Source organism: Patagioenas fasciata, chromosome 4, assembly GCF_037038585.1.
Source record: "Patagioenas fasciata isolate bPatFas1 chromosome 4, bPatFas1.hap1, whole genome shotgun sequence".
NCBI lineage: Eukaryota > Metazoa > Chordata > Aves > Columbiformes > Columbidae > Patagioenas > Patagioenas fasciata.
In genome coordinates, this window is record NC_092523.1 from 52,840,690 (window position 1) to 52,857,533 (window position 16,844).

General features: G+C 40.4%; 1 long non-coding RNA gene across 4 annotated transcripts in view; it reads right to left on the reverse strand.

The window, feature by feature from the left end:
- The window catches only part of LOC139827822 (uncharacterized), a 256,089-nt gene extending 250,879 nt beyond the window's left edge, over positions 1-5,210 (reverse strand). For 3 of the 4 annotated variants that reach the window (XR_011738841.1, XR_011738840.1, XR_011738838.1), the window contains exon 1: positions 5,074-5,210. This is a non-coding gene — a long non-coding RNA (uncharacterized lncRNA). Of the gene's footprint in view, positions 1-596; positions 828-5,073 lie in introns of those variants that run through there. The other variant, XR_011738839.1, reaches the window with a different exon arrangement.
- Positions 5,211-16,844: the final 11,634 nt, after the last annotated feature.

Consider the following 16,844-nt stretch of genomic DNA (forward strand, 5'->3'; position numbering starts at 1 on the left):
TAAACCAGACTGGAACAGGTACTAGTCAAAATCCTCTTGGGAATAGCAGTTATGTTTATATTATCGAGACAGCCAAGATTCGAATGCTGTGATACTGTCATGGCAATTCAAAGCTAAGCCACTTTATAAATATTAAATTCCTAAGGAAATGGAAATTCATGGTGTACTGTTTTCAGAACATTACTTCCACCTGTCACTTAGATCCTGAAAATACAGTCTCTGAATGGCAACGGACTTTTCCAACATGAAGATGTGGGTGTCAGGATTTTCCTTGTAGCTCTGCATGAGAAGATCAATTTTTGTTGCTCTGGTTTTCTCCTGGAAGAGATGTAAACTGCTGTCCTCTCCACAAGAGGACATCTGGGGTGCTGTTCTATTCTTGCATATCTTAATTAACATATAGTACCCAGGTACTAGGAAAAATAGGCAAGAAACATCTCCCTAGTGTCCACGAAACGTAAATTTGAGGCCAACACTGCCTGTTGACCAAAACTATTACTCGATAACAAGGCCAAAAAGCAAATAAATTTTGTCTGGCTGACATAATAGCAAGGAACCCCTGAGTGTTGCTAGTTTGTTCCTTCCCATATACTCACCCTGAAGGAGTGAGCCTGTTCAGCTATGTAGTTCTGAGTGAAACTGTTTCTTTGTTACTGCCTTGAAAGCTGTGAAATAATGCCTTACTATTTCTTCTTCTATGGGGTGAGAGCCCTCCTCAACTTTCAGGTAACATCTTGCAGATAGCTATGAAGAGATTCATGTGTTCAACACCTCGTAATAACTCGAAATCTTTGCTTTGCTTCAAACTCTCCACTTTCTCAAGAGCAGGGTCATTGTACTGAAATAGAAGAGAGCAAAGCTCCAAGTGATCAAGCGGAGTACAAGCAGATTAGGAAGAAATGAAATTAATCAATACAGTGCCTTCTTGGTCAAAAGTTTACGAAGAGAGAAGGGAGCTGCAGGATGCACCCATCTCCTTTTAATTGGCTTGGAGCTAGTTCCTAACACGCTTAAGCAGCTGTGGTGTCAATAGAAGTCATACAAAGGCAGAAACTTTTAATTATTCTAAAATAGCCTGCTTCATCTTGGGAAGTTGTGGTTAGGACTTGAAGGGGGAGATTTAAAAAAAAAAAAGGAAAAAAAAGAAAAAAAAGAGACAGAGAGAACAGGCTAATACTTGCTGGAATAAATCTCTGAATTTGTTTCCAAAACTTTTGTGCCCAGGATTTATTAATGGAAGAGATAAGTTCCTCTGCAGCACATCAGAAGAAGTAAAAAATTCTGCGAACATTTTGCAACTGCAAGTATTTGTGACAGATGTGTTGTGTGATTACATGGGATGTATTTAAAACCTCTTCTGAACTCAAAAAATGGCATCTGTCTAGAGAGGGAAGAAAAGGTGCACCATGCAACCTACCACAAAGCACAAAAAAAAACAACAACAAAAAGAAAAAACAAAACAAAACAAAACACCAAACACACACAATGACAATAAAAACAAGAAAGCAACAAGAAGCTGCCACTCAGAAAGGAAACCCTTGGCAAGGGGGGTCCTTCTATACAGGGCAGAAATATTTTTGTAAACCCCATCTATTGAATTTTCTCCTTTAAAATGTCACAGTTGTAGCTCCATATCTAACAAAGCTGAAATGGAATAAAAAAAAAAATAAAAGCCCCAAGGTGTGTCTGGGGTCTGATCCTTTAAAGCCATGCTGCAGGAAAACCCATCTGATGGATGTGTCCATTATGGGACTGATCACAAGCTTGTGATATGGTTGTGTGGCAAGTATGGAATGTTGAAACAGCTGCTTCATCCAACAATGAACATGCCTAGCTCTTTGCATGGACCAAAATGTGCCATGAATGCATAAATGTTGTGAAAAGCTGAAAAGATCTTTCACTCTGCCATCCTGTTAAAAGTGCTTCCTAAAGCTGATTCAGAATTTCTCAAATATTTTATCAATCGAACTTCCCTGGCACTGTGAAATTAAGCCACAACTGATACCCTCTGGTAGTCTTATGCTGTGCTAGCACCTATAACCAATAGACTTTAAAATACACTTACTGTTGGCATAACTCACCTCCCACTGATGTTGCAGGGTACTTTATCATCAAGTCAAAAAAAAGATTAACGAGTCTAGCGCACTGAGCTTGGACAAATCCCATCCTACCTTCGTTTTCAGGCTTATGAAGCAAGAGAGAGATCAGAGGAAATATTTGTCGCTAATCAAATATTGATTTACTGCAATAAAAAGTCTTGCTAATTATGACTATCTGCCTGCCGTGACTTTGCAGGGCTCTTCATGGTACCTGTGCCTGTTGGGATTTAGTTTAGCATATCAAAGTGTCTGTCAGCACCGTTATTTCTTCAGAGCACTAAAAGGATTAGTTGTACAGTAACTCCCCTTCAGCACAAGTATGTAGGGCTGCTGAAAATCACTCTAGCAAAACATTTCTCAACAAAAAAAGAGACAAATTTGTATTGGAAGGGAGAATAACAGAGACAAAAAAAAAAACAAACAAAACACAACAGGAAAAGAAAACCTGGTGGCTAGAACTTAACTAATCTGGTAGAATTAATGAGCACTTGCTATAAAAAGCCTGTGTGAATTTTTTCTTAGGCCCAGATGGTTCTCAGATGGTCCAGAGGTACATCCAGCCATGGTTGAGCCCAGGTTCATAACTCACACATCTATTCTGAGCACAAGTGTCTTTTCAAAGGTGACCTTGGCCTGAAACCAAGAATTAGGGTGCTGCTTGCTACAAAACATACTTACAACCATCCTGAAAGCTTAACTGCTTCATACTATAAATAACTGGTTCCTTTTTTCCCCTGTGACTGTCTGTGCATTTCTTTAAGCTCAGTTTAAAATAAACACAGATTAAAACAATGCTTTGGAAGGTGCCAAACTGTACATAAGGGAAAGGCATGAGCAAGGGAGCAAGCTAATCCTGAAAGTCTGACAGGCTCACAGAATGTTTTTCTTAGCTTAATCATAACTTTCAAAGCACACTGATTGCAACAACAAGCAGAGGATGACATGGAAAAATGCTCAGGTTTTTGGCTGCTGGGATTCAGTTACACAAATATGACAGTTAGAAGGAAGAGGGGAATGCATCTTTGTGTATCATATAGACTTTCTAACCCAGAGAGAGGGCAGTATGTTGACCAAGGAGTCTGAGCAAGAAGGATGGCCCAAAAGGTAGGTCAATGGTCAGTGTAGGAAGCAATTCTTTTGCAAATATAATAGGCCCAGGCAGGATCTCTTGGCAAAGCATATTTTAATAACGATTTTGCAAGACCGGGTGTTCTACCTAAAGGTAGGCACACCGAATAGGGCAAAAAGCCCCTGCTTATATCTCCCCAAAATCCTGGCCACAATTTCCCTTCCCTGCTCCCCATTGGTTGGGTACTTCAGTGTTTACAGACTATCCCAAGGCACACAATACCCTTCCCCTTATCAGTCTATTTAAGATATGGATTCCTGGTACTTTGGCTACACTTCCCCCTAAATTAACTTATCAATACAGGTATTGGTGTGTATACAGGTGTCAGTACATATTCCAGGAAGAGAATCATAGTCCGATGTCTCTCAGTCCTTCCCCTCTAAATGAGTTAGTAAATACCGGTATTAGTATGTATACAGGTGTCAGTCCGTATTCTGGGAAGAAACTGTGTATTACATTAAGAATTCATAGTCTGATGTCTCTCGGTCCTCCCCCCTGCTAGGGTCAGGCGCCAGGTCCTCAGTTATGTAAAAACAACAGTTCTTCATTAAATGTTCCTTACAGTCAGGAATATTCAAATGCTGACAGGCAAGGAACAAGGCAAACATGCACTCAGAAGCAAGTCTAGGTGGAAAGAAACCATGGAGGATAAAAATAATTGAGTCCAAACTAAGAGACAGGTGAGCCAGTCACAGAGAGAACAAGCCTTCAGCAGCAGAAGGCAAGAATGATGAGTGATCTACAGAAATGCAGCTCAAACCAAGAGACATTGCTCCCAGCTCTTGACTTGCCTCACACTTCTAATGGACATAGAAGATTATCTTTTTGGCTCCCAGGTTCCTTGCTTTCTCAAGCCTTAGGGTTTTGTAGATCAGGGCACAAGCAGGTGGCTTCTCACCGCTTTTGGACAGAACATCTGTTGTCCATGACAGCAAAGGAATTGATCCATCGGGGCCAGGCTGCATTCTGTGGTTGAATTTCAATCCACAGAATGATGTTGCTGTTCTTCTCGGGTTTGCCTGCAGGCAAACGCACTACGATGCACTCTTCCCATAGCCTTTCTGGTCTGGAAGAGCTGAGCAGCATCCAGCAGCTGTTGCTCCCAACTCACCTTCCTTCCCTTCTCCCATTGGCTTTTCTTCCAGCTCTAGAAATCAGTGAGGCTATTTTCTTGTGCTCCACACATGTGGCTTTGCATTTTGTTGGGTAGCGAACCATGCTGGCACTCATATTTAGTTTCTTTTATTCAAAAACAAAAGCTGTTTTTATCTCTCACCTCTCATTTCGATGTTATGTACACCTCCACTTTTCTGAGTTGTGCTCGCTTTATGCCCTGCTGCTCTATCAGGAAGTTGGCAGGTATTTGCTGTGTTTGTATGAGGAATATTTATTTTATCTTCAGCGAAACTGCACTGAAGATTTTGGTCTAGATTACACCTTTCGTATGGTTTTATCTATCATTGGGTTTAGCCAGGAAACTCAGATTATAGTAACGGTGCACACTACGTAACTCTAATTAAAAGTCATACAGGTGTGTGGGATACCTGCAAACATGTCTTGTCCCCATAAAGGCAAAGGAAGATGTTCACAAGTGCTAGGTCTGGATTTCTCAGCAAGTCTGAGGAGCTAATGGGCAATGAAGGTACTTGCCTCAAACAACAGAGCCCATCAGGGTGGAGAAAGCTTTGGAGAGGAAGCAATGGAAGCAGGAATATTTTTGTCTTCAGAAAAAAAAACACTCAGAGGGATATCACACATTGATGGCCACAGCTGGAAAACATTCTGCTGCTTTCTAAAATCTGAAAATCATCGTAGAGTTATATTTCATAATCATGCACACCTTACCTTTTTAACATTGCTGGGAAGACTGTTTAAATATCTTAGTGTCAAGGGAGCGTTTGCAATAATCCCATCTTCTGAAGAGACACAGCTCACACAGCTCAGGATGGGTTTTGCTGCCAACTCTCCTTTCAGCAAATGAATTTCCATCTGTGGGGGAGAAGGGGCTGTGATGGAGAGATTTCAGAGACATTTCGCCATCAGAATGACAACTAAATAAAATTTGGTATAAACCTGAGCTGTCTAACTTAACAAATACCAGCTCCTCAGTTTTGTTAACTAGTTTGTCACAGTTATGCACACACATGGTGTTTTGTGTATATATATATTTGTATGTATATATATTTACATTTTAAATTACTGAGAACAAAAATCGTACCTTAAATTCCAGAGTCTGCAATCAGTGCCTTGTACAGTAATGTGTCCCACCAATTACCTCTACTGATTTAATAATCAGCTGTACTATCTATGTGTTTATGGAAGAATGTATGTGAAGTATTGTACACTAGATTTAGATAAGACTATGAATATAAAGCTGACCAGACAATAAATCTCTTTCTGTTTCATTGCAGCTCTGGCAGCTTTGAACCACAGTGTGGAACATAACCGAACCCCACTTGATACTTTTGCAAAAAACTGAATTTCATAGGTTTTTGGGTTTGACTTCTTTTCTTCTTGCCTGAAACAAAATTTAAGTTTTTCCTGCATGCAGCCTTATGGCCACAGCATTAATCTCAGCTGCACAAAGTCTTCTTTCTGTTCCTTAGTCTGATTACAGGCAATTTTTTACCCTAGATGACTGCAGCTCAGAGGGCAAGAGTCTGGATCTGCATTTTTAAAAAATTTTTTGTTTTACATCCAAGACTAGTATGCTAAATCCCAGGAGTTTAAGAAAACAGAAAGCTGTGGAAACTTCACTAAAAGCAATACATAGCCTCCAAAAGTTATGGTGTGACATGACATCATATTCCGGCTGACACTGTCTCAATCATAAATATTCCTACTGGTTCCCATATGGTTTAGCTGAAGGCACCTCCTATAAGGATCAGTATTCAGTCAAAAGCAACTATGGTCTAAAATCTGCCAAAGTTTATTGGGGAAAAGGCACCATGTTCTGCCTTAAAATAAGCTATGCAGAAGGAAAAATACAGCTCAGGGCTTTTATCATTTACAGAGGGGAGTTCTTAGTGTGCTGGAACAGGGAGCAGAGCTTGGAGGAACATGGTTTTACAAAGTCAGAGTAAATTAGAAAGGAAACAGATAAAATCCCCTTATAATTCACTGTTAAAGAATAATCATACAGCATCTGCCTTCCTGTCTATAGCTGCATTGTAATGACACTAAGTTGCTCAAACATACATGGCCTATCTTCTCCAGCCTCTCAAGCTGACCCTTCTGCTTCAGTTAAGTAGTTTTCCACTGACTTTTTCCTGCTCTTTTTCAATGCTGCATGAGTTTTTGATGATATTGGCTGTTATGGGACTTCCAAAACACAATTCTTGTTTAATATGAAGACAACCTGATTTTTCTGGTATCCTTCCTTTTGCACTAATCTTTAAATTGTGGAGGATTTTTGAAAGGACTCAGATGCTTCCTTGATGGAGATGGATTTCTCTGCAGTTCAATTCTGCACCTGTAAAAATTAGAAGCACGGGCACCGGGGAAAAGACACTAATGAACCTGTTCCATTTTTTAAATTTGCCCTCTCATTTACTTACAAAGAGATGAAACAAAATTGTTGAAATATTTTTAAAGTTTCACCTATTCAAAACTTCATACTGTAATCTCATTTTTCATGTCTGGAAAGCACCAGTAACCCTTCCTCTTAATTAAATCCTCATTTTACCTCATGTGTTTATTTATTTTATGTAGCTGGTTTCTTTTCAACATTATCTGTTATGAGGAAGGTTGTTACAACAGCTTGGTAGGAAGCCTCCGTGCTGCATCTGTGATTTAAGGCTGCTGCCTACTTCTTTGCTAATCACTAGCACTTGGCATTTATCTTTGGTTTTGTGTAGCATCACCAGCATCTGGTTGGATGGCATTGCAGAATAGGGTGCAGCAGGGTAAATAAATCTTCAAAGGCCTTTTTCTATTAGCTAACATGTGTTGACAAGCAGGAACCCAAAGATTTTGATTCAAAAATGTGAGTGGCCATTAAGGACATGCTTAAAGATACGTACATGTTTAAATGCCCTTCTGAACATGGGCCTAAATATTTGCAGATTGAATCTGAGCTGATTAGTATCAATAACCATGTTAAATATCTACTGAGCCCATAATAAGCTCCTCTTTAACAGTGTGGCAAGGGAGTAGCGTACACTCACTCCTTATTCAAACACTTATGAAATTATTTTGATTCCAGAATTAATTAGCTGGACTGTATCTTAATCAATGGTATTAGTATCATACAGACGTAAGCAAGCTACCATATCATTCCCTACCAGCCTGATATATTTCAATTTAAAAGCAACTTAATAATTGCAGCATCAATTAGTTAAAATGTAAGTAGGAAAAAACATTGGATGTAGACATCTTAATTTAAATATAATCCATTAAGTAAAAACTGCTATTCTAATTAGTGATAATGTAGCACAATTAGGAAATAAAATTTCATTAGTATGTTGGAATTTAAACTTAATTAGTAACTCCATTCTAATTAGTAAATGTAATGCATTTGGTGTGGTGTTTTGTCAGGGAGAAGTACATGTACAGTAGAGAGGAGCAGGAGAGGTTCAGTCTCACCAGGAAAACTTGATGTGAGGCACAATTCTCCATCACCTTTGGGCAATCTCTTCCTGTGGTTCATTAGATCCAGGGCCCAGACGGAGCATTTGCTCTTAACTTCTCCAGTTTTCTCTTTCCAGGTCTGGATCAGCAGGGCACATTTTGATAAACTGAGGAAAAATAATTGTGGAAGCCAGGGTGATTGCAGAGCTTAGGGGTTTGAATTAGGGAAGCATCTTTGCATCAAAGGCACTAAATCTGCCAGAGGTCAGCACGTTTATGAAGGGGAGGAAATTGGAGGAAGGAGCTCGAGCCCTGGCTAGATCAATAGCTTTCTCAAGAAAGATATCACAGTATTTCATCTAAGAGGAAAAGGGAAGGAAAGAAAGGCATTAGCTGTTTTATTCATAGAACTAACCACAATAATTTCAGCATCTCTTTACTGGAAAATAGTTCATTTAAACCTCTTGTTATGTACAAATTCTTAGCACCATTCTCCACTGTATTACTCTGCATTTATTGACACTGAATTTTGTCCGCTATTTTATCAGCCAGTCACTCAGCGTCCTCAACACTTCACTGACAACTTTAGTTTTAAGTTTCTAGAATAGGCGTATAACTACCAGAGAATTTTGTTGCTTCCCTGTCAACCCTTTTGCAATCACCTGTGGCTATGCAGACCATACCAGGTCATAGTACTAATCACTACTGGATGTCCATTTACTCTTCCCTTCAGTACTTGTCTTTTATCAGAGGAAAAAAAAAACTTGTATCATCAATAAATTAATTACAAGTAATTACTAGATAGGAATAGTATATTTATTATAATTAACCTTTTCACTTTTTCCATGATAGCTTTAGAAAACTTTGGTGAAAGCCTCTGTCAAAAGATTTTTGAAATCCAGTGCTCCATATTGATTGGATTATCCTTGTTAATATATATATATTGCTATAGATACATTTATCCAAATGTCTACTCATTCCATTCTTAATTCCAGTTTACACCAGATGTTCTCAGACTTCACACATTTGCCACCTTCCATTCTCCTGGTACCAAGGGCTATTTAAGGAGTACAGGCAAGATACTTTCATATTTGAATTCCTTTACACCTCTTGTGTGCATATTAGTTAGCTTTTCCAATTGGTTACTATTCATTTTGTCTATTTACTTGGAAACCTCTTCTATCAGTAATTGAATTTGAGATAAATTGTCAGAAAAGCACCCCAGAAAGAGATGTTACAATGTGGGAAAGCTCCCTCGGTTCCATCAGAATGAATTTTTTAATGGCTTTTTATTATGAAGTCTGTTCTTTTCTGAGTGCCCCCAACTGTGCTTCAATCATTTATTATACCAACGGGGCAGATGGCAACATCCCCATTTCTGATACATTTTGGGGGGTAGAAAGTATTCTTTAAATATTCTTTTGCATTTAGCAAATGCAGATTTTTTTTTTCTCCTCCTATTCATCTTATTAGGGCTTAGCATTTAATTTTTCAGAATTTGGGGCTAGGGTGTATGTGTGGTAAGGGGAGTGTATCTGGGTTTTCTGAAACAGAACTTCTGTCTTAGTGGCTTCCTTTACTACACTGTTTGTTTGTTTGTTTGTTTTTCTGATAGGTAATACACATTTACTCTGAGCTTCTCGTGTATTATTCTTAGAGGATCCAAGCTATAATCCAAGAATTTGACTCTTTTGACTGCTCCTTTTGTGTATTTATAGAATCACAGTATGTCCTGAGTTGGGACCCAAAAGGATCATTGAGTCCAACTCCTTACTCCTGTTTGGCTTGCCTAGATGGCTAGAGAATAAGCTTTTTCATTCTTCTTTATTCTTCTTTAATTCCCCCTTTTGCAGTTAAAAATTAAACCATTTTCCCATTCCTGGATGGGAAGGTGGAGAAGCAAAACAGTGTGGATGTTTCCACTGCTCGACACCTTTGTAATCAGGTCACACAAATATCAATCAGGTTTTTTATTAGGATGACTGGGCTGGCTTTGAGGTGAGGATAGGGACTACTTAACCATAAATGGTTCCCTGCAATGCTGTTTTTCTGCAATTTTACAAAATATATGAGCGTAATAAACACCAGGGAGAAAGAAAAACCCCTTAAGCTCAGGGTTAAGGCTGATACAAGAACAAATGTATTTAAGTCATGACTCAATTAAGGCTGGCAATTAGAAGATGGGTCCTGTCTGTCAATGACAGATTTCCAGCCAGAACAGTAGGCGAGGAAAATATTCACTGCTTTTAATAGGGAGATCTCTAAATCTATGGGAAAGATCACAAGACTTGCTTTCTGTGATAGCAAATTTAGTCCTTGCGAACTGAGAAAGATCAACTTAGGAAGCTTTTGTGCTGAATCTGCCACTCAATTTCGTTTGGTGTTCCTGGTTCCCCAGTTAGAAGAACAATTGACTTCCTCCTCTCCACCAAACTCACATTTCTATAGATTTCTCTTGTACATCCCTCCAGACACCTTTTTTTACCACACCAAAGAGCCTTAGGCCATCTAAGCAGCCCTTATGGAAAGCAGATCCGTACTGCTTATAATCCTTATTGCCTCACTTTGGACCTTGCCCAGCTCTGCTCGATCATTTTTGAGTTCAACAAACTGGAACTGGATGTAAAAACACCACGCATTTAAACAGCAACCTGGGGGTATCTTCTTTTCTCTTTCCCTAACAATTTTTAGCATAACCACTAACGAGGATTGAGCAGACGCTGAAGCTCCAAGACCTCTTTTCTTACTGGCAGTAGTCACTTCAGAGCCCATAACTACATGTGTAAAGGTTTGAAGTTTTTTTTACCCCTAGCAGGGCTGTTGTTTCCAGTGTATATTTTATACTCTGGGTGGGGAAAAAATTAAAATAAAATTAAATTAAAAGGGTTTGAGTCACCTCAACTGGCAAAAAGTCATGTGCAGCAGATACTTCCCTGCCCGATATGTACCAGAAGCCACCCGCAAACAGACAGATGCATCCACCCAGCACTTCAAACATCTTATCAACCTGGATTCTGGATATTCCCTCTTGCAAAACCCTCTCAGGTTTCTATTCAAGAAAGTCAAGCAAGCATCTGCTTAGTATCACTCTTGTTAAATAAATATTTAAGCACATAGCTACCATTACACACCTTAAAAATCCTTTTATCTTCAGCAGGATTTCAGCATTTGCTTGAATTTCAATATAAACGTCAATATTTTGCTGAGTGGAAATGCCTTCTCAAACAAAGCTTTTATTGAGTGAATTAATCAAACAAACCCAGATTTCCTAATCTGAGGCTTTCACCTACTGGAAATGGGTTGAGCATACTCATGGCTTAAATGAACAAGACACTGCAATTGCCCCTCAGAATTATTTTATGCCAGCAAGTACAAATGCTGTTTTATTTTGTCCTACACCTTCTCAGCGTCATCCAAGTGAAACCTGACTAAACAAGAGACACAGATTGGGGGGGGGGTGTCTCCAAAATAAAGGCAGTAGTGGCAAACCACCAGGTACACCGATTGCGAAATGTGAATCAAGATAAAACATCTGTCTCTCTTCAGAAAAGGTGCTCTGACCTTGGCTTAATACCATGGGAGCCCCTTGAGGTGTGCACACATCAGTTTAACTGCATTTATGGTTTTGAAAAAAAGTAATTATTTAGTTTCAGATTGTCTCTGCTAAGTCAGTTTAAAGCCTGAATGCTGCCCTGCCTTTTGTTGGGAGAAGCAAGAGTCATTTGCTCTGACAGTTTGTGTTTTACCAGGGAACTATTTCTTCTGGGTCTTCTTTCGGTGCCCAAGACATGAAAAGCTTTTACAAGCTTTGAGTCTCTGACTAAAAAAAGGTAAAAATTGTCATCCAAGGACCTAACAGATAATGTGCAGGTCCCTGCTAAGCTGCTAAAGCTTATTCTGCAAACTGCCTTGGAAAGCAGGGGCACAGGTACAGGGCCATGCTTAGAGTCACCTTGTAAATTAGTGTTGGAAGAACATTACCAGCTTCTTCTGGGCTATATAAATTGCATTTCTCCTCTATCTGCATGAGCCAAAATTACAGTTTGTTTTAGACAACAGACCCAAAATAAGCACAGTATTCACAGCAAAGGGCTCATATCATTAGGGCCTAGTGGGTAAGTACTATTTGTTCCTAGAAAATGGTGCTCACGTCCTCTAAACACCCTTCGCTGTGATATATTTTGATTAAGCATCCTGAAGAGCCCACGATGAAGAGTGCATTCCTGTTGCACAAAACGCTGTGAGAACACCTCACCTCATTTCAGCTGTCAAAAAAATAACTACATAGTCCCAGCATGCTGGGTATGCTGAGCTGGGAGGAGATTTGGGGCTCAGGCAAGGTTTTACCGCCCCTGGAGCTACCTGCCTCTGTGCAGGAGGCCATTCATCCTATCCTAATATAGGCACACAAACCAGGGATTTGCATCATGCTCCAGTAACACTCCTCTCTCCTCCTCAGCTCTTGATGATTCTCAAGGAAGCCCAGATACCCAGCACTGACCAACCCCCAGGGCCAGGTGGCTAAAATAATTTCAGATAAATCCCAACGCAACGAGCTTTTTCCTGCCCCAAGCAGCCAACTGTCTAAACCAGGCAGATCTTCAGAAGAAAGCTTTGCGGCTGTCAGGTCTGCTCCTCTGTGCAAGACAAATGCCATCCTTACTTACAGATAGGGATTGCAGTAATTGCGTTTCAGACAAGGTTTTCTATCCTTGTCCCTGCCAAGCCACGCAGGGATGTTATGACGGAGCGTGGCTTTGGCGTGTTCTGGGCAGAGTATATTTGACATTTTAATTGATGCCCTTTGTTAATTAAGAAGGATAAATGATGACAGAAAGAGGAGAGGAGATCTTATAAAGAATGAATAACAACCTTATTCAAAAGCAGGTAATGAGGTACTGAGTTAAAAATATGTAAGAGCTTGCAAAAATGTCTTAATGTTTTTCAGAAATCAGGTGCTGCCTGTCTTGTATTTTCCTTATCACAGAAATGTCAGGGAGCAAAATTCATCAGTGACTTAGAACACGTGCTCTTTACTCAAGGATTTTCTAGCTGAAAAGGCCACACAGCCCCAGGTTCAGCCAACAGCTGGTCTCTTGCTGCAGCATGGATTAGCGCTCACTGTTCCCTTTCTCCCTGCTTGCTGCCAGCACAGGTACCACCAAGGCAGAGGATGCAGCTGTGCCATCTCCCCTGCCCAGGGTGGATGCCAGGTTTGCATGGGGAAACACTGGGCAGCAGCAAGGAAGAAGAAAGCAGAGTTGGTAGCATGCTGCTCAACACTGATCCCCCTTTCAGACACACCAGCAGCTGTGTTTGCGGCTTGTTTTCCCTAAATAGTGTCTGTGTGCTACGCAGAGACCCTTTACAGAGAAGAACAGAGCAGCACCGGCTAGTCAGGAGGGTGGGTCTGCAGAAATGCAGATCTGAAAAAGCCTCCCATCGAGCTCCTCTCTGTGCAGACACATTTGAGCAGAGACAGGATGGAAGAACAATGAGAGGCTGGAAAAAAGCAATTTGCACCAGCTGATGTGGGGAGAAAGGTTGTCCCATGCCAAATCCACCACCCCTCTGGGCAACCTGGGTCAGTATTGTATCACCCTCAGTGTAAAAACTTTCCTCCTCCTGCCAATCCTGAATCAGCCTGAAGCTCAGCAGTAAAGCCACATTTTTTTAAGGAATCAACAGAGCATCCAAAAGATGCGAAATCCCTGTTCTGGCTCTTCCGGGGACTCTGCATCACAACTTCAGCCCACCTGCCATCCACATGCAGGTATACTGCAAAACTGCAAAGTTCATTTTCAACTTCCATTTATTAAGAAAAAAAAACAAAAAACTTTGAGGAGCTGATTAATCCCAGCTCCAGACTGGTACAGGCTGGTTGTTTGTGTGTATTGGTTGCTTTCTGTTGTTTTTGTGTGGTTTTTGTTTTTTTTTTTTTTTTTTGTTTTTTTTTGTTTGTTTGTTTTGTTGGGGTTTTTTTCTATTTGTTTTAGGTTGTTTACTCAAAGTATTCACTTTCTTTTACCTTGTTGTTTTCCACTCCTGGCATCTGTTCATTTTTTTAAGTATAAGCCTCCTCATTTTCCATTTCTGTCTCCTCTCACTACAGTGGAGCATCTGCTTTGCACTTTAAAAAAATCAAAAATTGTCTTATACCATGGAGCAGAAAGTTTTCATACAGCATGAGCAAAGAACAACTACTGTCTGCATAATCCCTTTTATTATTACCTTTTTTTTAGGTTCCAGTTTGACAACAATTCTGGATGCCCTTGACAAACATTCTTGAGCAAAAAAAGTGGGACAACAATGGAGCAGTGGGTAGATGCACCTCTGTGTCCTGGTTTTGTTAAAAACAAGTTCTCTTATAGTAAATTTCTCTGTCAGCTAAAGTCTTCATTTTCCTCAAAAGCTAGATACATGTTTTGGTAGACACAGCAATGGAATGCAACATCACTGATAAGGATGGATGTACATCCCACGAGAGGGGCAAGGAGAAGTAGTGAACTGAAACTGACCAACTAAGTATTCCATCCCATTCATGTGATACTCCATATAAAAGTGGGAGATCACGAGGATTTGTCCCTTTTCCTTATGGCCAACATTAGGAGAGCACCTTATGAGTCATCCCTCTCACTGAGGCCTAGTGACAGACTGAATCCAGTTCCGGTTGGCTGCAGCGTCCAGTCCAGGATTTCTGAGTGCCATGTCCCCAGCTCTGCCTGACCCTCCCAGCTTATCTATTTTATTCTGTATCTGCTGCTTTCAAGGAGTTTTGACTGTTCAACTCATTTGAGATTTCCCCCACACAGAAGCCCATTTTGGCCCTTCAGTTTGCAGCAGCCTGAAAAAGCATGAGCTTTTTCACCCTATGTTACCATCATCTCAGAAATCTTAAAACAAAAACAAAACAAACAAAAACCCCACCCCACCCAACACCACTGCTTGGACATCATGTCATTGGGAAACTCTAGTGTCTATGTATGAGTATTCAGAGACAGCATCTGGGTTTAGTTGTAGGATGGGGTGATGCTTTTTGAATAAAAATAAACAGCAGCAGACCCTCTGTGTCTGTTCCTGCCACTTCTTCCCCATCTTGCCAGACAGGGAAGACTTCCTACAACACAAGATAATACTTGCTACATAAAAGTACTGTTCCTCTAATTAGCAGAGATATTTAAAGCAGCGAGTAAAGCTTTTGCCCCCCGTCCTATTCTGCTGTAAAGATAGGATATAATTTAGATCATCACTTAATTAAATACTAGAAACGAGGACACTTCAGAATTGTTCTTTTCTCCAACAGTTCTTTCTAGTGTTCAAATATTGGTCAGAAAAAAAATCCAGCTTTGTCACTGTCATCTGGTACTTAATTGGTTTTTATTTAGTTCAGTATGAACTTTGAAGGAAAAATTAATTCATTGCTCCCTAGTGTGGATAGCTCGCAATGAGTAACTGTGCAGAAAGAAAGAAAACAACCCAATGTTTTTGTAAAGCCCAACATCTGATCTCAGTATCATCTATCATCCTTCACAAAACTGTAGCTGACACAGGAAGTACATCTTTTTTATGTTAGCATTGAAAAGCAAACTGAAAGTAGGATTTTCAAAGGCACTTTTTGCTGCTCTCTCCTGGAACCACCAGTAAAAATCTTCACTCCCTTCCCAGAGACCGGGGCATGCCAAGCATATCTGAGCCCCCCACATACATAAAAATCAATAAGTGCTTAGTTGTATCGTCTTGATTGTGTCAGGTCAACATTGTGAAGATCCAAAGATAATTTTGAGCAACCCAGTCCACTGGGGTTGCTCCTCCCTTCAAGTTGCCTCTTTAGCACACAGCTCTTCTCATGGAGCCATCCCTGTGCTTTTTTAGACAGCAGGCATGGGCATGAGCCAGATCTATTTAAAAGTGATATCAAGACTTCTTTTTACACCAGGAACAGAGGGCTTGATACATGCCTGGTGCATCAGGAAAAGACATGAGGCAGGGCAGAAAAGACAAAGACTATCTCAGACATGATGGTGCCCAACAACAGGATGAGAGGCAATGGGCACAGACAAACACAGGAAGTTCCATTTGAACATGAGGAGAAAATTCTTTTCTTTGAGGGTGCCAGAGCACTGAACAGGCTGCCTAGGGATGTTGTGGAGTCTCCTTCTCTGGAGACATTCAAAACCCACCTGGATGCATTCCTGTGCAATTTGCTCTGGTGAACCTGCTTTAGCAGGTGGGTTGGACTAGATCATCTCCAGAGGTCCCTTCCATATCCAACCAGCCTTTGATCCTAGCAAGCTGAGAATTTTGTTTTAGAAAGTGGCTGCTGTTCAAGTGCTAAAGCCACATTAGTGAAGACAAGGCAGGTCATGATTTCTGCACACCAGCAGATAGTGTCTATTAAAATCTGTACAATATCTTTACTTCTCTGTTTATCATACAGCAGCTAGCATGCTCTGGGGATGGCACTTTTCCTAGTGAGGGGAAGGAAGGGGAAAAGTAGGGCACAAAAGGATGCTGCAGAATCAGCGGAGAGTTAGCACATTAGGAGATAGCAGTCTCTTCATTAGCACCAAATAAGAGCAGTTTTGAAGCATGTGAAACACTTCGAGGCTTTTTTGCTGCACCACCTGTTTTGTCCAGCTAAGTCCTCATATTTATCATCTTTACTCCTTATGAGTAATTCCCTTAGGGAAAAAAATCTGAGCATGTTAAATTTATTAAAACTATCATAGTTTATTAGGAGCCTGTACCAAATGTCTTCTGCCTTATGCACCTGATGGTGGGGAAAGAAAAATCAGTGGTAATTGCAAAATGGCTTATCTTGTATCTTTATCTCCCAGTGTTTTTTGTGGGTACTAGTGCATCAACCAGTGATGCCTCATGTACAGCAGCTGCAGTGTGCCAACACATCCCATTTCCCCAGAGAAGGTTAAGAAGAGACGCAGATGTGGTTACAGCTGGTTTAAGGAGGACAAGGATGTGAGAGAAGAATTATTACATGAAATCTCCAAACCACTTTCCCATTATCTAACTCACATAAGCCTGTTCCT